This window comes from Lithobates pipiens, unplaced genomic scaffold (genome assembly GCF_037356315.1).
Source record: "Lithobates pipiens isolate NorthernLeopardFrog02 unplaced genomic scaffold, aLitPip1_a1.2 Scaffold_28, whole genome shotgun sequence".
In the NCBI taxonomy this organism is placed as follows: domain Eukaryota; kingdom Metazoa; phylum Chordata; class Amphibia; order Anura; family Ranidae; genus Lithobates; species Lithobates pipiens.
Genome location: NW_027507789.1, coordinates 80,916,511 through 80,943,224, shown reverse-complemented (window position 1 = coordinate 80,943,224; position 26,714 = coordinate 80,916,511). Strand labels below are relative to the sequence as shown.

Below are 26,714 nucleotides of genomic sequence, written 5' to 3'. Positions count from 1 at the left end.
ACCCTGCTTAGCCTCTGAGATCGGCCGCTTTCAGGGTGATGTGACCTCAGGCGAACGCTTTGGGACATACTCAAAACTCTTGACTGATGCTAAAATGGTCACCTTGGGAAACAAGCGAAAGAAAAACAGGTCAAAGCCAACAATATAAAAAGATTCCTACGGACCCTGCTTAGCCTCTGAGATCAGATGAGATCGGGCGCTTTCAGGGGAATGTGGCCGTAGGAGATTTCTTTGGGCTCTCTCAGCCCTCTTGACAAATGCCAAGATGATCACCTTGGGAAACAAGCGGAAAAAAAAAACATGTCAACGCCAACAACATAAAAAGAATCCTACGGCACCTGGTATTCCCAGTTGGTCTCCCATCCAGTTACTAATCAGGCCCGACAATGCTTAGCCTCCGAGATCAGACAAGATCAGGCACTTTCAAGGTGATGGGGCCATAGGCGATCTCTTCGGGCACTCTCAACCATCTTGACAAACGCCAACATGGTCATCTTGGGAAACAAGCGAAAAAAACCAAGTCATTGCCAACATTGGAGGCTAAGCAGGGTTGGGCAATCAGTTTCCTTGCCTGAAATAGGCATCTCAGAACTGCCATCTGGCTACTTCCCGGGTTTCCAACTCCTTCAACTAATCCCAGGAGACAATACTTCGCCTCCATCCTGGTGGAGGTTCCAACCACCCGATCAATGGTTCCTGTCACCTCTGTCCAGTAGCGGATCAATTTTGGGCCTCTCCAAAACATGTGCATCATGTCTCCCCCCATGTTCCCGCACCGGGGGCAACTTGCGTCCGGCCGTTCGGCCAAACTGAAAAAGTTTACGAGGAGCATAATAGGTTCTATATAATAAGAACAGATGTGACATCCTGTGTGAGGAGAGCCACAATTCACCACAGGCAGGATTCCTGTGGCCAATTATAGCTCGGGGGGTTTAGTACACACCCCACACTATATAAGGCCGCCAGCACGGCGGCCTTGTATAGTGTGTTGCGGTGGTCAGGGAAAGAGGACGATAGGCAGGGACAGTGTCTTTACTGCTTGGGAACCTAGCACTGTTACAGTGGGTGTTATGTGCCTCCTGCACAGTACACACCTGAAGCTACCCTTTATTACTGGTGTTCAATTTCTGCAATACATGCATCTGCAGTGCAGAAGTTAGAGTCGGTGTTGTGTGCCTCCTGCACAGTATACACCTTATTGCTGGTGTTCTGTTTCTGTAATACTGTTACAGTGCTAGGGTGTACAGAGAAGCTGGTATATATAGAAGACTACAGCATACAGAAGAAAGGCTAGTGAATACAGAATACAGGTTTCGTGTATGTAGATAGGCTTGAGTATACAGAGATGCTAGAGTAAACAGTGAGGCTGGGGTACACAGAGAGGCTAGTTTAAAGACAAATACAAAGATGTTAGTGTATATAGAGAGGTTAGTGTATAGAGAGAGTCGAGTGTATACAGAAAGGACAGTGCATATAGAGAAGCTAGTGTATACAGAAAGGGTATACATGAAAGCTGACATTCTATACAGAAGACTGGGTAGTGTATACAGAGAGTCTAGTGGGTACAGAAGACAGGCTGGTGTATTCTAGCTAGTTTTTACAGTCTAGTGTATACAGAAGACATAGAGTTTAGTGTATTCAGAGAGTCTAGTGTATACAGTCGGCGAGTGTATACATAAGACTGGCTAGTTTACACAGTGTTTACAGAGATGCAAGGGTGTACAGAGAAGCTGGTATATATAGAAGACTACAGCATACAGAAGAAAGGCTAGTTAATACAGAATACAGAAGACTCGTGTAGGCTTGAGTATACAGAGATGCTAGAGTAAACAGTGAGGCTGGGGTACACAGAGAGGCTAATTTAAAGAGAGGCTAGTATATACAAAGATGTTAGTGTATATAGAGAGGTTAATGTATAGAGAGGGTCGAGAGTATACAGAAAGGACAGTGCATATAGAGAAACTAGTGTATACAGAAGACAGGCTTGGGTATACATCCAAGCTGACAGTGTATACAGAAGACTGGGTAGTGTATACAGAGATTCTAGTGGGTACAGAAGACAGGCTGGTGTATTCTATCTAGTGTTTACAGTCTAGTGTATACAGAAGACAAGCTGTGGTATACAGAGGGTTTAGTGTATTACAGAGATGCAAGGGTGTACAGAGAAGCTAGTATATATAGAAGACTACAGCATACAGAAGAAAGGCTAGTGAATACAGAATAAAGGCTGGCTTCTACGGAGAGGCTACCACTACGGAGATGCAGAACACTACCTAGGGTATATAGAGAGGCTAGATTATACAGAGAGGCTAGTGCATAGAGTGAAGCTATTGTATATAGAAGCCTGGTTAGTGTATACAGAGAAGCTAGTGTGTACAGAAGAAAGGCTAGACAGGCTATAAAGAGAGACAAGTTTTGTCAGAGATGCTAGTTTATACAGAGAGACAGGCTAGGGAATACAGAAGACAGAAGACGGGCTAGTGTATTCAGAACATAGGCTAGTGTATATCGAAGACAGGCTATTGTATGCAGAAGACCGGCTAGTGTAAACATGCTGGTGTATATAGAGAGGCTAGAGAATTTAGAGGGTAGGCTAAGTGATAACAGAAGACAATCTGGGCTATACAGAGACATTTCATCATTTCATCTAGCTCACATCTCTAATGGAGTTTGTCTCATTGCCATGTTATGCCTTTTCATTCTTATGCTAAATATAGATCACTACACGATTTTAATCATCCACATCAAGCATGCAATAAAACTATCATACATCAAAATAAACCATGTACTCTTTTGCTCTATTTTGCATATTTGTACCGGGACTGTGATTATGTGACAGTCCTGACACACCATCCTGACTTATTTTTCTTTATTTCTTATTAGAAATGGAGAGTACTATCTCAAAATCCGCTTAAATCTATTCACTTCCATGAGTTCTACCTCTAATTGTACCTTAATGCAAAATGTTCACAAAACCATCCATTTGCTACCAGACATGCTGCACATACTAAGAGTAATGTAACTATCGCTCTCTAACGATGTAAACAGTTTTATTGCTTTTCTGACATTGACCGAGTATCTCTGACATTAACTGAGTATCTCTCTGCACTATGATCTTAATAATAATAATAATAGGATTGTGTAATGCAAAGATCAACTAGTCTAATATAAGCTTTCTCATTGGTACCGGCATATCCTTTAAATTTAGACAAACGCAACTATTTCTCGGCCATTTTCAAGCTAAGCTTTCAATCTCTTACCTTTGAACAGCGATACTTCCTCCCTACAATATTAAGCCATTTAAATGTCCTATTGGTCGCCTATATTATACAACTCTTTGAAAAGCCTATATGTAGAGAATAAAACTAGTCTTACATCTTAATAAAACAGTTTTATTGCTCAACCAGTATCAGCTGTCATGACAAATAGACGTTTCCACTGTTTGAGTCTGTATTACTTCTTTTTCTCCACCTTATCTGTCACAGTTAAAACACAGTGACAAAACATTTCTTTTTACCGCAGCAAAATGTAAGAAAAGCAGTATAAGCCGTCTTTCTGCCATATGCAACCATCTCTCGCTACCTCTATGCAATAGGATTCTCTTTCCAGTGGAATCGGAAAACAGTCAGTGTAAGCCGTCTTCGTGCGTAACAAAATTAGTGGAACGATTTACACGTTGGAATTTGTAAGCTACGTCAATTTACTGTTAAATAGAGTACCTTTGCATTTATCCCTTGACTTTGCAACTATCCCTTGATCCCTTTGTGTATTCACTTTATCTCGACCTATATATAATGCCTCAATATTTTGCTAATTTGTTTTGCTATACTTATTATTATATTATAGAGATTACTAACTCTAAATCATTGTAAACCTAACCATAGTTATAATGTCTACAGCTAATTTTACGTTAAAGCAAAATTCACACAAAACCATCTTTTTAAAACCTTTACACATTAAGAGTAATGCAACCATCTCTCGCTACCTCTATGCAATAGGATTCTCTTTCCAGTGGAAACGGAAAACAGTCAGTGAAAGCCGTCTTCGTGCGCAGCAAAATTAATGGAACGATTTACACGTTGGAATTTGCAAGCTACGTCAATTTACTGTTAAATAGAGTACCTTTGCATTTATCCCTTGACTTTGCTACTATCCCTTGATCCCTTTTGTGTATTCACTATATCTCGACCTATACATACTGCCTCAAAATTTTCGTAATTTGTTTTGCTATACTTATTATTATTATTTTATAGAGATTACTATCTCTAAATCATTGTAACAAGTTATAATGTCTACAGCTAATTTTACGTTAAAGCAAAAGTCACACAAAACCATCTTTTTAAAACCTTTTACACACTGCACATTAAGATTAATGCAACCATCTCTCGCTACCTCTATGCAATAGGATTCTCTTTCTGACTCTATTTTGTGTATTACTTCTTCTCCACATTAACTGTCACACTGATAACCATTTGTAACACATAACACTTGCAACACATTTTTTAACAGCGGCAAAATGTGAGAAAAGCAGTGGGACGGTTTACTTGATTGAGAAGTGGTTGCAGTAGCAAAGCATAGGAATACAGTTTGATTACATTAATAACACATAATGCAACTATTTTACATTCACATCATGCATACATCCTAATGTAAGCTGTCTATCACTATTAATGTTCATGGTTACTGATACATTATGCCGATGACCAGTGGAAACGGAAAACAATCAGTGTAAGCCGTCTTCGTGCGTAACATAATTCATGGAACGATTTACACGTTGGAATTTTCAAGCTACGTCAATTTACTCTTAAATACCCTTTAGCTGCTTAGCTCACACTTTGCTGTATGTAGCCGCGTTTACATGTAAGTAACCAATGGGGATTGACATTTCATGTCGATCTCACATCTCTAATGCAATTTGTCTCTTTGCCATGTCATACTTTGCCAGTTATTATACTTTCTCATCCGATAGAAACCTAGGCGTTGCTGATATTTCATGATTACAGCAATCATCTCATCTAATTGCTATTCCGACATTCTGCCTTGGTATTACTTTGCAATGCTCTATTGAACAATGTAAAGGTAAGCTAGATATTTTGTGTATTTCCAGTTAAACTCGACCTGTATATACTGTCTCAATATTATCCTTTCTAATTTTGCTAAATTAGATTATAGAGTTTGCTATGTCTAAATCCAGGTTACCTACTCACCTTTATTACGTATACTGCTAATTTTAGGATAATACAAAACCATCTTATTGCTTCTTTACACGCTGCACATATTAAGAGTAATGCAATGCTACCGTGAACAGTTTAATTGCTCGGAATAACTTTTACATTTAGAGTAATGAAATGATTTCTCAGTTTTTTTGGAGCTACTGCAAAACTATCGCTTCCGATCTCATTTCGACTGCAATACTTAATCTCTGCTATTGCAGAATATTTAGCTGCTGACACGTCATTAACTTGATTGATAAAAACCTACACACGTTGTTGCTGTTATTTCACGTATTTCCACTTAAACTCGTTATAGTTATTTTGCTATATTTATTACTAGTATAAACAGATTACTATCTCTAAATCCTGGTAAACCAGCTCACACTAAACCATCTAATTTCTACCTTACACGCAGCACATATTAACATATTAACATTTAGCCGGTATAGTGAAATAGTAAACGAAATGTGTAGATCACTCATCTAATATCGTCTTTTCAGTGCTACCGGAACAACTTTTAAATTTAGAGTAATGCGACGATTTCTCAGTTTTATGAAACTACTGCAACTAACGCTTTGGATCTCTTTCCTGATAAATTACGCTCTGCAATATTAAGCCATGTAAATTGTCCTATTAGTCTGCTAACAATGCTATGTATAATAATACAAATCTTTTAAAAGCAATATCGTCTCACTGCAATACTTACACTCTGCATAATATATATGAATAATGCGAATAATGCTAATAATAAAGTCGTGTAAAACTCGGCTATAAGTTGTAACTCAACTTCTCTCTCTGTATACCTTAGCCTCCATCTCTGCATACCCAGGACGTTCTTCTCTATAATCTAGCCTATGTGTATACACTAGCCGGTCTTCTGTAGACATTAGCCTCCCTGTATAAACTAGCTGGTCTACTGTATACACTAGTCCGTCTGTATACACTAGCAAGCTTGCATACACTAGCCTCTCTGTGTAACCCAGCCTCCATCTCTGCATACCCAAGACGTTCTTCTCTATAATCTAGCCTATTTGTATACACTAGCCTGTCTTTTGTACACATTAGCCTCTCTGTATAAACTAGCCGGTCCTCTGTATACACTAATCCATCTGTATACACTAGCAAGTATGCGTACTCTAGCCTCTCTCTCTCTGTATACCTTAGCCTCCATCTCTGCATACCCAGGACGTTCTTCTGTATAATCTAGCCTATCTGTATACACTAGCCTGTCTTTTGTACACATTAGCCTCTCTGTATAAACTAGCCGGTCCTCTGTATACACTAGTCCGTCTGTATACACTAGCAAGTCTGTGTAACCAAGCCTCTCTCTCTGCATACCCTAGCCTCCATCTCTTGCATAAACCAAGACCTTCTTCTGTATAATCTAGCCTATCTGTATACACTAGCCTGTATGCATACTCTAGCCTCTCTCTCTGTATACCCTCGCCTCCATCTCTGCATACCCAGGACGTTCTTCTGTATAATCTAGCCTATCTGTATACAATTGCCTGTCTTTTGTACACATTAGACTCTCTGTATAAACTAGCCGGTCCTCTGTATACACTAGTCCGTCTGTATACACTAGCAAGTCTGTGTAACCAAGCCTCTCTCTCTGCATACCCTAGCCTCCATCTCTTGCATAAACCAGGACCTTCTTCTGTATAATCTAGCCTATCTGTATACACTAGCCTGTCTTTTGTACAGATTAGCCTCTCTGTGTAAACTAGCCGGTCTACTGTATACACTAGTCCATCTGTATACACTAGCAAGTCTGCATACTCCTGCCTCTCTGTGTAACCCAGTCTCTCTCTCTGTATACCCTAGCCTCCATCTCTGCATACCCAGGACGTTCTTCTGTATAATCTAGCCTGTGTTTTGTACACTTTAGCCTCTCTGTATAAACTAGCCGGTCTTCGGCATACACGAGTCTCTCTGTATACCATTGGATGTCTTTTGTATACACTAGCTGCTCTTTATACATTAGCTCTCTGTATACCCAAGCCTCTCTATACACTAGTCCGTCTGTATACACTAGCAAGTCTGCATACACCAGCCTCTCTTTGTAACCCAGCCTCTCTCTCTGCATACCCAAGATGTTCTTCTCTATAATCTAGCCTATTTGTATACACTAGCCTGTCTTTTGCATACATTAGCCTCCCTATATAAACTAGCCGGTCTTCTGTATACACTAGTCCGTCTGTATACACTCTAGCCTCCATCTCTGCATACCCAGGACGTTCTTCTGTATAATCTAGCTTATCTGTATACACTAGTGTATACAGACAGACTAGTGTATACAGAGGACCGACTAATGTGTACAAAAGACAGGCTAATGTATACAGATAGGCTAGATTATACAGAAGGACGTCCTGGGTATGCAGAGCGCTCAGCTTCAAGGTATGGCCAACGTGAGTAATATGAGGGACACTCCTCACCCCCGCCCCCACCTACCAGATCTGAGTTTCATCCCCTTGCCCTCTCTGCCCCGGTCATCTGGTGGCAGTTTTATGCACTCCCTGGCCCCCACCCATTCATAATCCTTACCGACCTTTCTTTCCGCTGCTCACAGGAACACACTGAATGACTTGTCTAATTAACCAACTTGTACAAGACACCGCTATCCTCCTGTCTGACACCGGTCCCCCTTGGAGGCTTTACCCCTCACTGTGGGTGGTCCCTGCCTCTCCCTGGATGCTCCACATATACCACAACGACATTGTCAGAGGGGCACCACTTGACAGGACACAGGGCTTTCATTCCGGTGGCATCTCCCATTGGAGGAAGGGATGATGGCCCCAACCCCTTGGCAGCAGGTTCTTTCATGTACAGACCAGGGCGGCTCATCTTCCCTTCTGGAGTCTTGACCTTAGATGGGGGAGTTGCACTTTGGGGGGTCTGAGTGATACCTAATGCGCTGGTACTGGAAGGGCTTGACATTCCCGCATATGTGTCCCCTCCCCCTGGATGCGCCCCTTGTCCCCCCCTCTGACTCCCACCTACTCTTTGCTGACATTGCCTTCTGCAGCTTTCGGGGACCCTGGATGACTTATTTATTGAGCCTATTGGTACAAGACACTGCTTCCCTCCAGGGTGACTCTGGACCCCCCTGGAGGATTTACCCCTTACTGTTTGGGCGGTCCCAGCCTCCCTCTGGATGCTCTACACAGCCCCCGATGGCGATGCAGGAGAGACACTAATTGGCGGGCCCCAGGACTGCTGCTCAGGTGAAGTCTCCCGTTGGATGGAGGGATGGTGGCCCCAGCCCCTTGCCTGCCGGATTTTCCATGCACCGACCAGGGCTGCTCCTCTTTCATCTTGATGTGGTGACCATGGAGGGGAGGAGTTGAAATTTATGGGGTCCGGGTGTTTGCTGGTGGGAGTGCGCTAAAGGACTTGACATTTCTGCATGTTTGTCCCCTCTCCCCTGTTTCCCCCCTCCCTTCCCCCCCTTCCCACCCTTCCCTTCCCTCCTTTCCCTCCCCCTTTCCCCCTTCCACTCCCCCTTTCCCCCCTTCCACTCCCCCTCTCCCCCCTTCCCTGCCCCTTTTCCCCCCGGGGCGTGGACGGGGGAGAGGGGGTAAGGAGAGGACAATCTGCCAAAGGGAGAAATGCATTTGTCCGGGGACTGCATGTACTTTAGGGGTATGGGACGGGGGGTGGTGGATCCCATTCTGTGATGCCTTTTCTGTTGTGACGGGCTCCCTCGTGCATGCCTATGTTTAGGGCGAGCCGAGGAGACCCCTCAGTGCTGACAGTTATATGCTCTACCTCTGTTTTGGTTATACTATTGTTTTTTGTTTCTTTGATGTTACTGATTGTCTTTTATTTGCATACCGGTATCAGACGTGACATTTACCACTGCCGGGACTGGGGGGACTAGGATTCGGGGGCTCCCTCTCCGACCTGTCTACCCAATAACCCAAGTAGGACAGCGCTTTAAACCCAGTGTACATCTGGTAAGCGCTATAGCATAATTGTGCTGTTTTAGTATACCCTTCCTGTACTGTTGAGTGCGGACAACCCTTAATTTCCCTCTCCCCCTGGGGTTGAGGTGCCCGGCCGCTTTTTCCCTTTACCTTTCCTTCCATTTGCCCTTCCTTTCTCCCCCTTAGTTCCCGCCATGCATTACCTACCCAAAACCTACCTTGGTTCAACTTTCTTTGCTTTTCTCTGATGTCCCCCTCCCCCTCCCCGAGGAGCGATGGCAGACTCAGTCAAGGTCACCTCTCTAAACGTTAAGGGACTGAACTCCCCTGAAAAATGGTGGATCCTCCTGTGAGAACTGAACACATCCTGTACTGATGTGGCCTTTATACAAGAAACACATTTTAAAAATACTAGCCTCCCCTTTCTATGGTCGAGATCCTTCCCTAAGGTCTACCACTCTACTAACCCTTCCTCTCCATTCTGATCTCTAGCAGGCTCCCCTGGGTTCTCCAGGATTCTCTGGTGGACCCTGGGGGCCAATATCTTTTTCTTAGGGGCCACATTGGAGAGCGCCTTTTTACATTTGCCACTGTGTACGCTCCCAATGATCACCAAGACACGTTCCTCAGAACTACCCTGCACAGATTATGTGACTTTCGGGAGGGCCAATTGATATTAGGTGGGGACTTTAATGTCCCCTTTCGCCATCGGTTGACACTTCTGCCTCTTGCTCCTCGCTCCCTACCCCTCACCTAGGTCTCTATTCTGGCACCTTAATGAGAGCCTCCTCCAGATACCGTAAGTTTTAGCAGATGTGACCAGGGAATTGGACCTTTATTTCCAAGAAAACTAAAGCACGACTGTGACCCGGGGATAATTTGGGAGGCTCACAAGTCAGTACTCCGCAGGGTACTTATCAGGCACGGGGCGCGCATCAAACGAACACGGAAGGAACAGCTTGCTAATCTGTTTCGTGAACTTGCCTCTGTGTAAGCGAAACATAAACATACCCCCTTACGGACCTTAGAGATTGAATTGGGGACACTCCATACCCATATTGCTGTCCTACTCCATTATAAAGCGAAAGCGGCACTCCAGTTTTGTCGTAAACTGACGTAGGAATCAGAGGACACATGCAGAAAAATCTTAGCCAGGTCGGTAAAGGAGTTGAAATTTGGCTCTTACATACCACAGTTGATAGATGAGAATGGCCAGAGGGCCTCTACCCCAACCCAAATAGTCGAAGTCTTTGAAAAATGTTACTCTGATCTCTACAACCTGCCCGATTCAGGGTCTGGACAGGACAATATAGACAGATATGTAACCGGTTCTGGTCTACCAACCCTCTCATCGGAATCACGGGAGTACTTGGAGGACCCGATCACACTGGAAGAAGTCCAGACGGCCGTGGGACCTCCGAAGGTGGGTAAGGCTCCGGGCCCTGACGGATATACCGCACAATACTTTAAGACCTTCCTCCCTATTCTCGGCCTGCGCTTGGTGAATTTATTTTCCTGAGGATACCCTTAGAGCCCACATCTCGTTGATAACTAAGGAGGGCAAGGACCCAGGCCTATGTGGGAGCTACAGACCCATTTCCCTCCAAAATTCGGTCCTAAAACTATTCTCTAACTCCTCGCCACGTGATTGGCACATTACTTGTAGTCCCTTATACATATTGACCAGTTAGGTTTTATTCCCACCAGGGAAGATAGGGACAACACCACTAAGGTGCTTACCCTGATCCGTAAAGCAAAGTCATCTGGGACCCCTTGTCTTTTCATGAGTACTGATGCCGAGAAGGCTTTTGATCGGGTCAAATGGACATTAATGTTCTCGGTCCTTCGCCATATAGGTCTGAGTGAACGGATGCTGGCATGGATAAGTAAGATATACTCACGTACTTACATTCCACCGGACATCGCGCGTACGTTTATGTTGAACTTCCCCCCACCCCTTGTCACTAAGATCCGCAGTTTGCTTCACGGGTGGCATTCTGGCCTCCATTCCTGGTTCAGCAGATGCAATCTCATTAAAATGAACATACTCCCTAAATTTACTTATCTTTTCCAAGCTCTCCCGATCCAGATTCCAGTCCTGTTTTTTAAGCAAGCTCAATCCTTGCTCACTCAATTTAACTGGGCCCACAAAAATCCCAGACTTAAGCGGTCACAGCTGACATTGTCTAAACAACAGGGAGGGTTTGTTCTCCCTAACTTGCGACGCTACTACCTGGCCTCCCATCTGGGGCATGTATTGGACTGGAATCGAAACAAACTTTCTAAGCTCACTCCCGAATTCCGCTAAGAAGCGCCATGTGGTGCTATAAGTATTCCCCCACAGAATTTATGTCACATCCCACTATAGGGGCTTAGTTGAAAGTCAGTCACCTGATCGCTACCCAAAACACACTCACGTCTTTGACTTCCCCCCTATTCCCTATACGTGGCCATCCAACCTTTGAACTGGGGACCCACTTAGAAATTCCAACCTAGACAATGCGTCTAAATTCGTCATTGATGGAAAATGGCCTTCTTTCTCAACCCTAACAGATCCGACAGGGCTTTTCCAACTGCCTTTTTGGAGAGCGGCGCAACTACATAATTTTCTCCATTCCATCCCCAATCCTCAAACGTTCGCCCGCCCTCAGTCGGAGTTTGAGACTCTATGCAGGAGCGAAGGCCCTTTGGCCCACATTCTCTCTCAAACAGATTACCCACACTTAACCTGTCTGTCCAACTGGGAAAAGGACCTTAATTGCTAATTTTCCCCAGCACAGAGACAACGCATTATCACTTTGGCTCTCAAAATGTCGCTGTGCACGAAGATACAGGAGACAAATTTTAAACTTCTCACCAGGTGGTATTTGACACCATCAAAGCTGCAGAAATGTTTCTCCTCTTCCTCGAACATATGCTGGAGGTGTGGAGAAGAAGAGGGCACGTTGCTGCACATTTTTTGGTCCTGCCTCAGCTTGGTGGACTTCTGGACAGAGATCCGATGCATAACACAAAAATTCACAGACTTCTCCATCCAGGAAGAGGCTGCATTCTTTCTCTTGCACCATTCACAGATTCCCATTAAAGTGGAGGGCCGGTTATAAAAAAAAAAAAAAAAGTCAGCAGCTGCAAACACTGCAGCTGCTGACTTAATAAACACACTCACCTGTCCAGGGCGCCCGCGATGTCGGCCGCCCGAGGCCGACCCGTCCCTCGGCTCTCGGGTCCCGGCGCCGCCATCCCTTGTAAGGGAAACAGGCAGCGGAGCCTTATGGCTTCACTGCCCGTTTCCTACTGCGCATGCGCGAGTCCCGCAGCTACTGCGCATGCGCGAGTCCCGCAGCGCTTTCTGAATGGGACGCGCTGTGTTCTGGAACACACAGTTCCCAGAACACAGCGCGACTCATTACCCAGAAGACGCCGCGACGAAGACAGAAGACAGAAGATCTCCGCGGAGGAGGAAGAGGAAGATTAGGAGAAAGTGCCTAGCAACAGGCATTTCTGGTAAGTAAAAAAAAAAAATTTTTTTCATTTTTTTTTTTTTTAGATTTTTTGTAATTTTTAACATTTTTTTGTTTTTCAGGGTGGCCCTCCCCTTTAAGAAGTACAAAAAAATCTATTTTACGGCATGTGATAAATGCGGCGAAATCCTGCATCCCTCTCTATTGGAAAAAATGTTCCCCCCTTTCATTACCCACTGGCTTAGGAAAATAGAGGACATAAAAAAAAATGGAGGACTTGATCCTCACATCACAAGGTATACAAGAATTTTTTAAACAAACCTGAGACATCTGGAATACCTTTATATTCTCGCTGGAAGGATGTCGCCTGCTATCGCCTTAGTGCTCTGAGCTTTCCTTGACTGGCCCCTTGGACAGTGGCTGCCATCGTGTCTCGTCCCCTCTTCTCCTTTTCTGATCTTTCAACCCTTCTCTTTTCTGCCTACCTCCCCTATCTCTCACCCCCTCCACCCCCTCTCTCTTTTGGAAAGAGTGGAAAATTGGGAATGACGGCCCCACACCCCCCTCTGGATGGATTATGCCGGAGGGACCTGGGGGTTTGTGTGACCCTGGGTCTTGGTACAGTACTTTATCCGTGCCTCGAATCATTGTGATTGATGGAAGGCAGACTCACAGTTGCGAATATACCTGTATCAAGTATTGTTCAGCTGCTTTTTGCTCTGTATTTCTCTGTTGCATTATGTACTCGGGGGACCGTCTTCCCCTATTTGGAGAAAAAATTATATTTGAAAAAAAAAAAGAAGCCTACGACACCTGGTATTCCCAGGCGGTTTCCCATACAGGCATTAACCAGGCCTGCTGGTCTGCTTAGCCTCCAAGATCAGACGAGATGGAACAGATTCAGGGTGATGTGGCCGTAGCCGATATCTTCAGGCACTCTCAACTCTCTTGACAAACACCAAGATGGTCAACTTGGAAACAAGCGGAAAAAAATAGGTCAATGGCCACAACATAAAAAGATGCCTACGGCATCTGGAAATCCCAGGCGGTCTCCCATCCAGGTACTAAACTGGTCCCAACCCTGCTTAGCCTCTGAGATCAGATGAGATTGGGCTCTTTTAGGGTGGTGTGGCCGTAGGAGATTTCTTCAGGCACTCTCAACCTTGACTAACGCCAATATGGTCACCTTGGGAAACAAACAAAAAAATCAAGTCAACGCCAACAACATGAGAAGAAGTCTACAGCACCTAGTATTCCCAGGTGGTCTCCCATCCAGGTATTAACAAGGCCCGACCCTGTTTAGTCTCTGAGATCAGACGAGATCTGTTGATTTCAGGGTTATGTGGCCATAGGCGAGCTCTTCAAGCACTCTCAACCCTCTTGACAAACACCAAGATGGTCACCTTGGTAAACAAACAAAAAAAAAAAAACAAGTCAACGCCAACAACATAAAAATAAGCCTTCAGCACCTAGTATTCCCAGGTGGTCTCCAATCCAGGTACTAGCAAGGCCCGACCCTGTTTAGCCTCTGAGATCAGAGGAGATCGGGCGCTTTCAGGCTTATGTGCCCATAGGCAATCTCTTTGGGCACTCTCAACCCTCTTGACAAATGCCAAGATAGTCACCTTGGGAAACAAGCGAAAAAAAAACAGGTCAATGTCAACAACATAAAAAGAAGACTACGGCACCTGGTATTCCAAAGCCATCTCCCATCCAGGGACTAACTAGGCCCAACCCATCTTAGCCTCAGAGATGCGAAGAGATAGGGCTCTTTCAGGGTGATGCTGCTGTAAGCGAACTCTTTGGGCACTCTCAACCCTCTTGACAAATGCCAAGATGGTCACCTTGGGAAACAAGCGAAAACAAAACAAAACGAATCAAGGCCAACAACATAAAAAGAAGCCTACAATAACTGGTATTCCCAGGTGGTCTCCCATCCAGGTACTAACCAGGCCTGACTCCTCTTAGCCTCCAAGATCAGATGAGATTGGGTGCTTTCAGAGTGCTCAGACTCTTTCCCCATCACTAATGGGACGAGGCAGGGGTGTACTCTGTCTCCCCTAATTTTTATTCTGACACTGGAACCACTTATGTGTCACGTTCGGAATGACCCGAATATTACTGGCATATCCAAACCCTCGGCACACCACAAAATTGCGGCATGCGCTGACGATCTAATTTTTTTCGTCTCCAATCCACACATTTCACTTCCCAATATACTCGCGGCTCTCCGGCGATACGGCAGCCTATCAAACTATAAAATCAATTGCACCGTCGGCTGTATTGAATATATCGGTCCCGGATGGTGAGGCCAGGAGGCTACGCTCCGCTTTTCCATTCTACTGAGCTGAAAAATCTATACGTTACCTGGGCGTTGACATCGCAGCGGATTTGGCGCAATTGTACCCGCTTAATTTTGTCCCTCTCCTGAATAGACTGAAATCTGATTTGGGAAACTGGCATGCTTTAACACTGACCCGGTTCGGGCGCTGTAATGCATTCAAAATGACGGCCCCCCCGCGGATCTTATACTTGTTCCAGACATTACCGATCCGGTTACCCCCAATTTTTTTCAGACAACTGCAGCTGCTGCTCCGGGACTTTATTTGGGCACGCAAACCGCCCAGAGCCCGTTTGCAATTGCTTGCCAGACCAAAGGACAGGGGGGGTCTGGGTCTCCCAGATCTGAGACAATACAACAGAGCGACTCTGCTAGCGAGAGTCGTTGATTGGCATTGTAATGGCCCACACAAGCAGTGGGTGGAGATGGAGATTGAGGATGGATCCATTCCCCTATTGAGCTCCCCGTGGCTCCTGTCCTCCCTACCAAAAGACCTCAGAGATCACCCCGTAGTGGGAGCTACGTTGGCTGTTGTGCGGAGGTTGTTCCGCTGCACACACATTGCTCCCCTGCCGTCACCAATGACTCCGGTTATAGGTAATCCAGACTTCCCACCGGGATTTACCAACAATAAACTGCGACAGTTGACAGTGGTGGGGAAACAGCGTCTGGGAGAGGTGTGGCCCTCGGGAGGGCTCCCGACCACGCAAACTGTCGCCGAGCTTTCTGACCCTCCGCTTGAATTGTTTAATGCTTATCAACTTCGTCACTTTCTTCTGGCCATACAAAGGGCCCCCTACACTCCTAGAGACCTGACGCCCTATGAGTCATCTGTCACAAAAAGGAACCTGTGCGACACACCCTCTCCCTCCTGTACAACATATTAAGTAGTCAGGAGGAAGAGTCGACCCCACCATTTATCCACAAATGGGAGATTGCATTTGGCAACACATTTACCCCACAACAGATAGGGAAGATCCTGACATTAGTACATAAAGCTTCCATCGCAAACCAATATCAAGAATCAGGATACAAGATAGTCTCACGCTGGTATAGAGTCCCATACCTTCTGAATAAAATGAATAGATCGATCCCAGATGTTTGTTGGAGGTGCAATTCAGATACGGGGACCATGGGACACATTTTCTGGGCATGCCCGGCCTTGAGGAACTTTTGGGTGGAGGTGACCGGGACGATAAAAACTCTCAGAAATGTAGATATCGCAGACAACCCAGCAGCGTGCCTTCTACACTTGACCGAACAGCCTGTTCGAAAATACAAAAAAACCCTCACGATGCAACTCCTGAACGCCGCCCGGGTCTGCATTCCCACACTGTGGAGGCAGCCTCAGCCCCCATCCAAGGTGCTGTGGTATTCCAAAGTCAATCATATTCTCCGGATGGAAGAATTGACCGCCACCCTTCACAACACTGAAGAGGCATTTAGTATTACATGGAGGCCCTGGAGGTATTTTACTGGTACTTGAGACTACATTCGGGAGGTGAGCAGCGCCCCTGTCCCAGAAAACGACTGAACATTTAACGTTTACCTACGTAGGCCATGTCTGCCCTGGGTGGCATTCCCCCCCCCTCCCTTTTTGTCTTTATTTTTCTATTTTTCCCCGCCGCCATCCCCCCCCTCCTCTCTCTCCGTCTTTGCACTCTCTTCTTCCCCCGTCCTCCCTTTTGACTATGCCTTGTCTCCTTACTAGCCTTTGGGACCCAGAAGAACCCCAGGGTTCTGGACACGACCGGCTCATATTTTACTCTGGTTCACGTAGGTCATGATAAGCTGGCTCGCTGTGGTCCCAGTTGTTCTCCATGATTAAATTTGTCCGAACGGAGCTGCATTAGTTATACTGTACTACATGTCGGAGGTGGGGTTTCTCTCTTTTCTGCATGAAACTCTAGGACTCCCCTCTGAGAACCCAGAGTTATTTGGCTGCCTATTTTTTGTTACCATGTAATTGTGACCCTGGGTCATGCTGTATGGTTGACTGTTACATTTGTGTTTTTCTACTTATACTTAGTAAAAGAATAAAACAAAAAATAAAAAATAAGTCAATGCCAACAACTTAAAAAAAAAGCCTATGGCATCGAGAAATCCCAGGCAGTCTCCCATCCACGTACTAACCAGGTCCCAAACCTGCTTAGCCTCTGAGATCAAATGAGATTTGGCTCTTTCAGGGTGATGCAGCCATAGTAGATTTTTTCAGGCACGCTCAACCCTCTTGACAAACGCCAAGATGGTCACCTTGGGAAACAAACAAAAAAAACAAGTCAATGCCAACAACATAAAAAGAAGCCTACCGCACCTAGTATTTCCACGCGGTCTCCCATCCAGGTATTAACAAGGCGCGTCCCTTTCTAGCCTCTGAGATCAGCGGAGATTGGGCGCTTTCAGGGTGATGTGTCCATAGGCAATCTCTTTGGGCACTCTCATCCCTCTTGAAAAATGCCAAAACCCTGGGAAACAAGCGAAAAAAAACAGGTCAACGCCAACAACATAAAAAGAAGAATACGGCACCTGGTATTCCAAGGCCGTCTCCCATTCAAGTACTAACTAGGCCCAACCCTTCTTAGCCTCTGAGATCAGAAGAGATAGGGTGCTTTCAGGGTGATGTGGCTGTAAGCGATCTCTTTAGGCACTCTCAACCCTCTTGACAAATGGCAAGATGATCACTTTGGGAAACAAGCGACAAAAACAGGTCAACACCAACAACATAAAAAGAAGCCTGCGGCATCTGGAAAACCCAGGCGGTCTCCCATCCAGGTACAAACCAGGCCCAACCCTGCTTAGCCTCTGAGACCAAGCGAGATTGGGCGCTTTCAGGTTGTTGTGCTCGTAGGCAATTTCTTTGTGCACTCTCAACCCTCTTGACACATGCCAAGATGGTCACCTTGGGAAACAAGGGAAAATAAAACAGGTCAACGCCGACAACATAATGAGAAGCCTATGGCACCTGGTATTCCCAAGCTGTCTCCCATCCAGGAACTAACCAGGCCCATCGCTGCTTAGCCTTCGAGATCAGATGAGATTGGGCTCTTTCAGGGTGATTTGGCCGTAGGCACTCTCTTTGGGCACTCTGAAGCCTCTTGACAAAGGCCAAGATGGTCACCTTGGGAAACAAGCTAAAAAAAACAGGTCAAAGCCAACAACATAAAAAGAAGCCTACGGCATCCAGTATTCCCAGGCGATCTCCCAATCAAGACACTAACCAGACCAGATCCTTCTATGGCACCTGGTCTTCCCAGGCAGTCTCCCATCCAGGTACTAACCAGGCCTGACGCTGCTTAGCCTCTGAAATCAGACGAGATCGGGTGCTTTCAGGTTGATGTGGCCGTAAGCGTTCTCTTCAAGACACGCCCAACCCTCTTGACAAACGGCAAGATGGTCGCCTTGAGAAACAAGCAAAAAAAACAGGTCAAAGCCAACAACATAAAAAGAAGCCTATGGGCTTACAGTGGACCCTAAAAGATGGGACCCACTAGCTCTGTCATGGTTCGGACGCTGTAATGTGTTGAAGATGAACGCGTTGCCACGACTTCTGTATCTACTACAAGCCTTACCTATCAAAATACCCCAGACTTTCTTTCATGCGGTTCGCTCAATCTTTATCAAGTTCCTCTGGCGTGGAAAACATATGCGTATTGGTAGGGCAATGCTATTGCGACCGAAATTGCGGGGAGGTATTGGCTTCCCGGACCCTGCTCTATATTACACAGCGACGCACATGACACCGGTGTTGACTGGTGCCGGTGTTCTGCCATATACTGTCCGGCCATGATATAGTGTCTGCGCCGTACTGCGCATGCGCAGTACGGAGCAGACGAAGCTTCGGAGATTTTCATGCGCGGTGAGTGGAGGTGGTAGCCCCACCATCCAAGTGGACATAGGGTTGTGAATATTAGAGGGCCCCTCGCAGGCGAGCTTCGCTCGCCACGCTTCGGGCTTGGCCTCGCTGCGCATGCGCAGTACACAGCGGACACTATCCGATGGGGGACCATATGTGATAAGACACCGGCATGGGGAACTGAAGCTATGGGTCAAGCTAGAGCAGGAGATGGTGCGGGTTCCACTGGCTGGTCTGCCTTGGGCGGGGAGGCCATTGGAGCCCTGTGTGACTACTCACCCGTTAATTGGCCCCTCGCTCGCCGAGATGGATAGTTTTTTTCACCTTTCCCACCTGACTAACTTCCCTTCTCCTATGACCCCAATTATTGGACATCCTAGATTCCCTCCGGGCCTGTCTGACCAGGCCTTTACCAGGCAAGCCCCGAAAGGGCTTCTGAGAGAAGCCCTATTTCTTGGACCCACGGGCTTGATTCCCATGGGGACCATACTGCTAGAGCAAGTACCTGTTGCATTGGATATATATATATATATTGGACCTATATGTTTCAGGGTGGCCTGCATAAAGTGCCAGGCCACCCTGTCAAAGGCCTTCTCCACGTCCGTTGACAACATAAGCAAGGGCCTTCCCTGTACATGCGCCGCATGGATTAAATTGAGGACTCGGGCTGTATTGTCTCTAGCTTCCGACTTATTTTTATTTTTTTGCTTGTTTCCCAAGGTGACCATCTTGGCGTTTGTCAAGAGGGTTGAAAGTGCCTGAAGAGATTGCCTACAGGCACATCACCCTGAAAGCACCCGATCACGTTTGATGTTGGAAGCTAAGAAGAGTCAGGCCTTGTTAGTACCTGGAGGGGAGACCGCCTGGGAATACCAGGTGTCGTAGACTTCTTTTTATGTTGTTGGCGTTGACCTGTTTTTTTTCCGCTTGTTTCCCAAAGTGACCATCTTGGTGTTTGTCAAGAGGGTTGAGAGTGCCTGAAGAGATTGCCTATGGCCACATCACTCTGAAAGCACCCAATCTCGTCTGACCTTGGAGGCTAAGAAGAGTCGGGCCTGGTTAGTACCTGGATGGGAGACCACCTGGGAATACCAGTTATTGTAGGCTTCTTTTTATGTTGTTGGCGTTGATTCGTTTTTTTTTTTTCGCTTGTTTCCCAAGGTGACCATCTTGTCAAGAGGGATGAGAGTGCCCAAAGAGATCGCTTACAGCAGCATCACCCTGAAAGAGCCCTATCTCTTCTCTTCTCTGAGGCTAAGAAGGGTTGGGCCTAGTTAGTACCTGGATGGGAGATGGCGTTGGAATACCAGGTGCCGTATTCTTCTTTTTATGTTGTTGACATTGACCTGTTTTTTTTCGCTTGTATCTCAAGGTGACTATCTTGGCATTTGTCAAGAGGGTTGAGAATGCCCAAAGAGATTGCCTATGGGCACATAACCCTGAAAGCGCCCGATCTCCTCTGATCTCAGAAGCTAAACAGGGTTGGGCCTTGCTAGTACCTGGATTGGAGACCACCTGGGAATACTAGGTGCTGTAGGCTTCTTTTTATGTTGTTGGCCTTGACCTGGTTTTTTTTTCACTTGTTTCCCAAGGTGACCATCTTGGCGTTTGTCAAGAGGGTTGAGAGTGCCCAAAGAGATCACCTACGGCCCCATCACCCTGAAAGCGCCCAATCTCGTCTGATCTCGGATGCTAAACAGTGTCGGGCCTGGTTAGTACCTGGATGGGAGACCGCCTGGAAATACCAGATGCCATAGGCTTTTTTTTTTTTTTTTTTTTTTTTATTTAGTAGTATGCGACATACAATGCAAAGGCAACTTCACAGAATGTGTGATACAAATAGTTACAAACAAACGATCATATTGCATGGATATCAGAGCCAATGGTAAGAAGTCCGAGGAGAATAGCACGTGTACAGCTTTGCGGTCATATCAAGATGAGATTAAAGCTCCATCTCGTTGGGATCCTCTACCACTTAAAATATTATTGATACTAGCCCTGCTACCTTCGAAGAGTTTAGATATCCATAGATAGAGGAAGAGTATTGTGTAGTAGTCAAATGGGGTCGGAACATACCATTTTCTTTTCCCTTTTTTGAGTTAAGAAGGGAAATAGTAGAACTGAAAGGAGGGAGAAGGGGAAAGAGAAGATTGGGGAAGGAAATGGCAGAAAAGGAAAAGAAGGGGTAAGGGGGTGTCGTGGGTAGAGTGGATAGGATGGGGTCCCCTCCCAGGGAGCAAGAGACGCCCTCGGCTCACCAGCTCATCAGCTGTCCAACGTTTGGAACAGCGATCTCCAACGATCACCATGAGCTTACTATGTCTCGCGGAGGTATTCTTCCGAAAAGCGAAACTGGGTCCAGTAGAACCATCTGTTCCCATGCTCCTCCGTTTTATCCCTCATTGTGGCAGTCAGGTCTTCCATTCGTTCAATATCATTAACCCTTGCGAACCACTGGGTCACCATTGGAGCAGATTGCTCTTTCCACTGACTTGGGATGCAGGCCCTAGCTGCCTTGAGGAGATGTTTAAGTAAGGACTTATGATAACACTTTATCGACATAGGAGTTAGATTGAGAAGAACTGCTGCGGGATCATTGGCTAAGGAAATGTCTGTGAACTTGTGGATGAGTCTCAGGACAGGCTGCCCGAATGTTTGTAATTTAGGGCATTCCCAGAAAATGTGGAGAATGGTGCCAGCCTGTTGCCCACAGCGACAGCAGCGGTCAGATTGACCGGGGAATATTTTGGCCAACACCACCGGTGTACAATACCAGCATGTGATCAGCTTATATGAGATCTCCTGATATTTACTGCAGAGTGACGACTTATGGGCGAAAAAGAGTATTCTGTCCTTCTGTGGTTTGGAGAATGTAGTTTGTAAGTCCCTTTTCCATTTAGCTAGGAAGGGTGGATCCGTGGAGGATTGTGCATCTGTCAGGATTAGGTAGGACCTAGAGAGGGAACCATGAATTGGGCCATCATCCAGGCAAAGTTCCTTGAAGGGGTGGAATTGTCTAGAGAAGAACGAATGGTTAGGTAGTGATCCGAGGAAATGGATTAGCTGTCTAGCTCTCCAGCTATCCAATGCAACAGGTACTTGCTCTAGCAGTATGGTTCCCATGGGAATCAAGCCTGTGGGTCCAAGAAATAGGGCTGCTCTCAGAAGCCCTTTCGGGGCTTGCCTGGTAAAGGCCTGGTCAGACAGGCCCGGAGGGAATCTAGGATGTCCAATAATTGGGGTCATAGGAGAAGGGAAGTTAGTCAGGTGGGAAAGGTAAAAAAAACTATCCATCTCGGCGAGCGAGGGGCCAATTAATGGGTGAGTAGTCACACAGGGCTCCAATGGCCTCCCCGCCCAAGGCAGACCAGCCAGTGGAACCCGCGCCATCTCCTGCTCTAGCTTGACCCATAGCTTCAGTTCCCCATGCCGGTGTCTTATCACATATGGTCCCCCATCGGATAGTGTCCGCTGTGTACTGCGCATGCGCAGTACACAGCAACACAGATTCCAAAAATTGCGAGCATGAACGGCACCTGCGCACTGAGTACAGGTTCTATCCCCACTATCCAAGTGGACATAGAGTAAGAATATAAAAGAGCCGAGCGCAGCGAAGCCAAGCCCGAAGCGTGGCGAGCGAAGCTCGCCTGCGAGGGGCCCTCTAACCACTTTCAGACCGGACCAATTTGCTGGTCAAAGACCAGACCACTTTTTGCGATTTGGCACTGCGTCGCTTTAACTGACAATTGCGCGGTCGTGCGACGTGGCTCTCAAACAAAATTAACGTCCTTTTTTTCCCACAAATAGAGCTTTCTTTTGGTGGTATTTGATCACCCCTGCGGTTTTTATTTTTTGCGCTATAAACAAAAATAGAGCGACAATTTTGAAAAAAACGCATTATTTTTTACTTTTTGTTATAATAAATATCCCCCAAAAATATATAAAAAAACATTTTTTTCCCTCAATTTAGGCCAATACGTATTCGTCTACATATTTTTGGTAAAAAAAATCGCAATAAGCGATTATTGATTGGTTTGCGCAAAAGTTATAGCGTTTACAAAATAGGGATAGTTTTATAGCATTTTTATTAATAATTTTTTATTATTTTATTTTTACTAGTAATGGCGGCGATCTGCGATTTTTATTGTGACTGCGACATTGTCGGGGACCCATCGGACATTTTTGACACATTTTTGGGACCATTGTTATTTATACAGTAATCACTGCTATATAAATGCAGTGATTCCTGTGTAAATGACACTGGCAGTGAAAGGGTTAACCAGTGAGTGGCAGTGTAGGGGTTAAGTGTTCCTAGGAGAGTGTTACTAACTGTGGGGGGGTTGGGCTTTCATTTAGTGTACACTGATCTCTGCTCCAATCACATGGAGCAGAGATCAGCGTCACTAGTTGCTAGGCAGAATGAGAAAATGTTGTTTATACAGCATTTCCTCACTTCCGCCGCTCCGTGAGACGATCGCGGGGATGCCCGCGGCGATCGAGTCCGCGGGTCCCGCGACCGGACTCACGGGGGTCCCGACCAGCGCGGCAATGGCACGGCGGCAACGAATATTGGACGTACATGTACGCCAATATGCCTGCCCGTGCCATGCTGTCGACGTACATCGTCGTGCGCTGGTCGGGAAGTGGCTAATATTCACAACCCTATGTCCGCTTGGATGGTGGGGCTACCACCTCCACTCACCGCGCAGGAGCCGTTCAGCTTCGGAGTACACAGCGGACACTATATCATGGCCGGACAGTATATGGCAGAACACCGGCACCAGTCAACCACCGGTGTCATGTGCCTCGCTGTGTAATATAGAGCAGGGTCCGGGAAGCCAATACCTCCCCGCAATTTCGGTCGCAATAGCATTGCCCTACCAATACGCATATGTTTTCCACGCCAGAGGAACTTGATAAAGATTGAGCGAACCGAATGAAAGAAAGTCTGGGGTATTTTGATAGGTAAGGCTTGTAGTAGATACAGAAGTCGTGGCAACGCGTTCATCTTCAACACATTACAGCGTCCGAACCATGACAGAGCTAGTGGGTCCCATCTTTTAAGGTCCGCTGTAAGCCCATAGGCTTCCTTTTATGTTGTTGGCTTTGTCTGTTGTTCTCAAGGCGACCATTTGGCGTTTGTCAAGAGGGTTAGGCGTGTCTCGAAGAGAACGCTTACGGCCACATCAACCTGAAAGCACCCGATCTCGTCTGATTTCAGAGGCTAAGCAGCGTCAGGCCTGGTTAGTACCTGGATAGGAGACTGCCTGGGAAGACCAGGTGCCATAGAAGGATCTGGTCTGGTTAGTGTCTTGATTGGGAGATCGCCTGGGAATACTGGATGCCGTAGGCTTCTTTTTATGTTGTTGGCTTTGACCTGTTTTTTTTAGCTTGTTTCCCAAGGTGACCATCTTGGCCTTTGTCAAGAGGCTTCAGAGTGCCCAAAGAGAGTGCCTACAGCCAAATCACCCTGAAAGAGCCTAATCTCATCTGATCTCGGAGGCTAAGCAGCGATGGGCCTGGTTAGTACCTGGATGGGAGAAAGCTTGGGAATACCAGGTGCCGTAGGCTTCTCATTATGTTGTCGCGTTGACCTGTTTTTTTTCCCTTGTTTCCCAAGGTGACCATCTTGGCATGTGTCAAGAGGGTTGAGAGTGCACAAAGAAATTGCCTATGGGCACAACACCCTGAAAGCGCCCAATCTCGTTTGGTCTCAGAGGCTAAGCAGGGTTGGGCCTGGTTTGTACCTGGATGGGAGACCGCCTGGGTTTTCCAGATGCCGCAGGCTTCTTTTTATGTTGTTGGTGTTGACCTGTTTTTTTCGCTTGTTTCCCAAAGGGATCATCTTGGCATTTGTCAAGAGGGTTGAGAGTGCCTAAAGAGATCGCTTACAGCCACATCACCCTGAAAGCACCCTATCTCTTCTGATCTCAGAGGCTAAGAAGGGTTGGGCCTAGTTAGTACTTGAATGGGAGACGGCCTTGGAATACCAGGTGCCGTATTCTTCTTTTTATGTTGTTGGCGTTGACCTGTTTTTTTTCGCTTGTTTCCCAGGGTGACTATCTTGGCATTTTTCAAGAGGGATGAGAGTGCCCAAAGAGATTGCCTATGGGCACATCCCCCTGAAAGCGCCCAATCTCTGCTGATCTCAGAGGCTAGAAAGGGTCGCGCCTTGTTAATACCTGGATGGGAGACCGCCTGGAAATACTAGGTGCGGTAGGCTTCTTTTTATGTTGTTGGTGTTGACTTGTTTTTTTTGTTTGTTTCCTAAGGTGACCATCTTGGCATTTGTCAAGAGGGTTGAGCGTGCCTGAAAAAATCTACTATGGCTGCATCACCCTGAAAGAGCCAAATCTAATTTGATCTCAGAGCAGGGCCGGCGCTACCACTAGGCGAAGTAGGCAGCCGCCTAGGGCGCACTACCACCTAGGGCGCAACTACGGCCTCTGCCCAGTGTGAGCTCCTCTTCTGCTCTCTCGCCCCCCCTGTGGTGTTCCACCGGCGCCACCAATCCCCCATGTTTCCCGCTGAGCGCCCCACCGTACTCATCTCACAGCGCCGCTCCGGGATTCCTTTGCTCCAGCCTGTCCCTCTGGAGCTGCGCTGTGTGTCTGTGTGAGTGCAGTGGAGGGGCGGGGCTCGGCGGAGATGGGAGCTTCGAGAGGTCGGTCAGCTGACCTCCTGCCCGGCGGGGACATCATGGAGCGGGGTTGACGGCGCTGGCCTGGTCCCGGCGGGGATATGATGGAGGCGGAGCGGATGGATGGCGCTGGTGTGGCCCCGGCGGAGCGGGTGGACGGCGCTGGTGTGGCCCCGGCGGAGCGGATGGATGGCGCTGGCGTGGCCCCGGCGGAGCGGGTGGACGGCGCTGGCAGTGCGGAGGAGTCGGAGAGGCCCGGTGGGATGATGGTCGCTGAAGGCAGCATCAAAGAGCAGAGGTAAGGAGGAGGATGGATCCATTGAGCTGTATGGAGGGGGTTTGTGTGTGAGTAATGCAGGAAGTAGGAGTCAGGTAGGTCAGTGTGATGTGTGTCAGTGTCATGCCAGTGTGGTGTGTCTGTGTATGTGTCATGTCAGTGTGATGTGTCTGTGTATGTGTCATGTCAGTGTGATGTGTCTGTGTATGTGTCATGCCAGTGTGATGTGTTTGTGTATGTGTCATGTCAGTGTGATGTGTCTGTGTATGTGTCATGTCAGTGTGATGTGTCTGTGTATGTGTCATGTCAGTGTGATGTGTCTGTGTATGTGTCATGTCAGTGTAATGTGTCAGTGTATGTGTCATGTCAGTGTAATGTGTCAGTGTATGTGTCATGCCAGTGTGATGTGTCAGTGTATGTGTCGTGTCAGTGTATGTGTCATGTCAGTGTAATGTGTCAGTGTATGTGTCATGTCAGTGTAATGTGTCTGTGTATGTGTCATGTCAGTGTGATGTGTCTGTGTATGTGTCATGTCAGTGTGATGTGTCTGTGTATGTGTCATGTCATTGTGATGTGTCTGTGTATGTGTCATGCCAGTGTGATGTGTCAGTGTATGTGTCGTGTCAGTGTATGTGTCATGTCAGTGTAATGTGTCAGTGTATGTGTCATGTCAGTGTGATGTGTCAGTGTATGTGTCATGTCAGTGTGATGTGTCTGTGTATGTGTCATGTCAGTGTATGTGTCATGTCAGTGTGATGTGTCTGTGTATGTGTCATGCCAGTGTGATGTGTCTGTGTATGTGTCATGCCAGTGTGATGTGTCAGTGTATGTGTCATGCCACTGTATGTGTCATGCCAGTGTGATGTGTCGTGTCAGTGTATGTGTCGTGTCAGTGTAATGTGTCAGTGTATGTGTCGTGTCAGTGTATGTGTCATGTCAGTGTATGCGTCAGTGTATGCGTCAGTGTATGCGTCAGTGCCATTTTATGTGTCAGGGTATGTGT

The 26,714-nt window shown here is 46.6% G+C and overlaps 9 pseudogenes; 5 read left to right on the top strand and 4 right to left on the bottom strand.

The window, feature by feature from the left end:
- Positions 1-326: 326 nt before the first annotated feature.
- On the bottom strand, positions 327-445 carry LOC143936807 (5S ribosomal RNA; annotated as a pseudogene).
- A 13,175-nt stretch (positions 446-13,620) lies between these two features.
- Positions 13,621-13,740, bottom strand: LOC143937071 (5S ribosomal RNA; annotated as a pseudogene).
- Positions 13,741-13,835: 95 nt separating this feature from the next.
- Positions 13,836-13,954, bottom strand: LOC143937221 (5S ribosomal RNA; annotated as a pseudogene).
- A 3,937-nt stretch (positions 13,955-17,891) lies between these two features.
- Positions 17,892-18,010, bottom strand: LOC143936882 (5S ribosomal RNA; annotated as a pseudogene).
- A 1,772-nt stretch (positions 18,011-19,782) lies between these two features.
- LOC143936717 (5S ribosomal RNA) lies at positions 19,783-19,901 on the top strand (annotated as a pseudogene).
- Positions 19,902-20,215: 314 nt separating this feature from the next.
- Positions 20,216-20,334, top strand: LOC143936348 (5S ribosomal RNA; annotated as a pseudogene).
- A 101-nt stretch (positions 20,335-20,435) lies between these two features.
- On the top strand, positions 20,436-20,554 carry LOC143936642 (5S ribosomal RNA; annotated as a pseudogene).
- A 3,413-nt stretch (positions 20,555-23,967) lies between these two features.
- Positions 23,968-24,086, top strand: LOC143937172 (5S ribosomal RNA; annotated as a pseudogene).
- A 160-nt stretch (positions 24,087-24,246) lies between these two features.
- On the top strand, positions 24,247-24,365 carry LOC143937092 (5S ribosomal RNA; annotated as a pseudogene).
- The last annotated feature ends 2,349 nt before the right edge of the window (positions 24,366-26,714 follow it).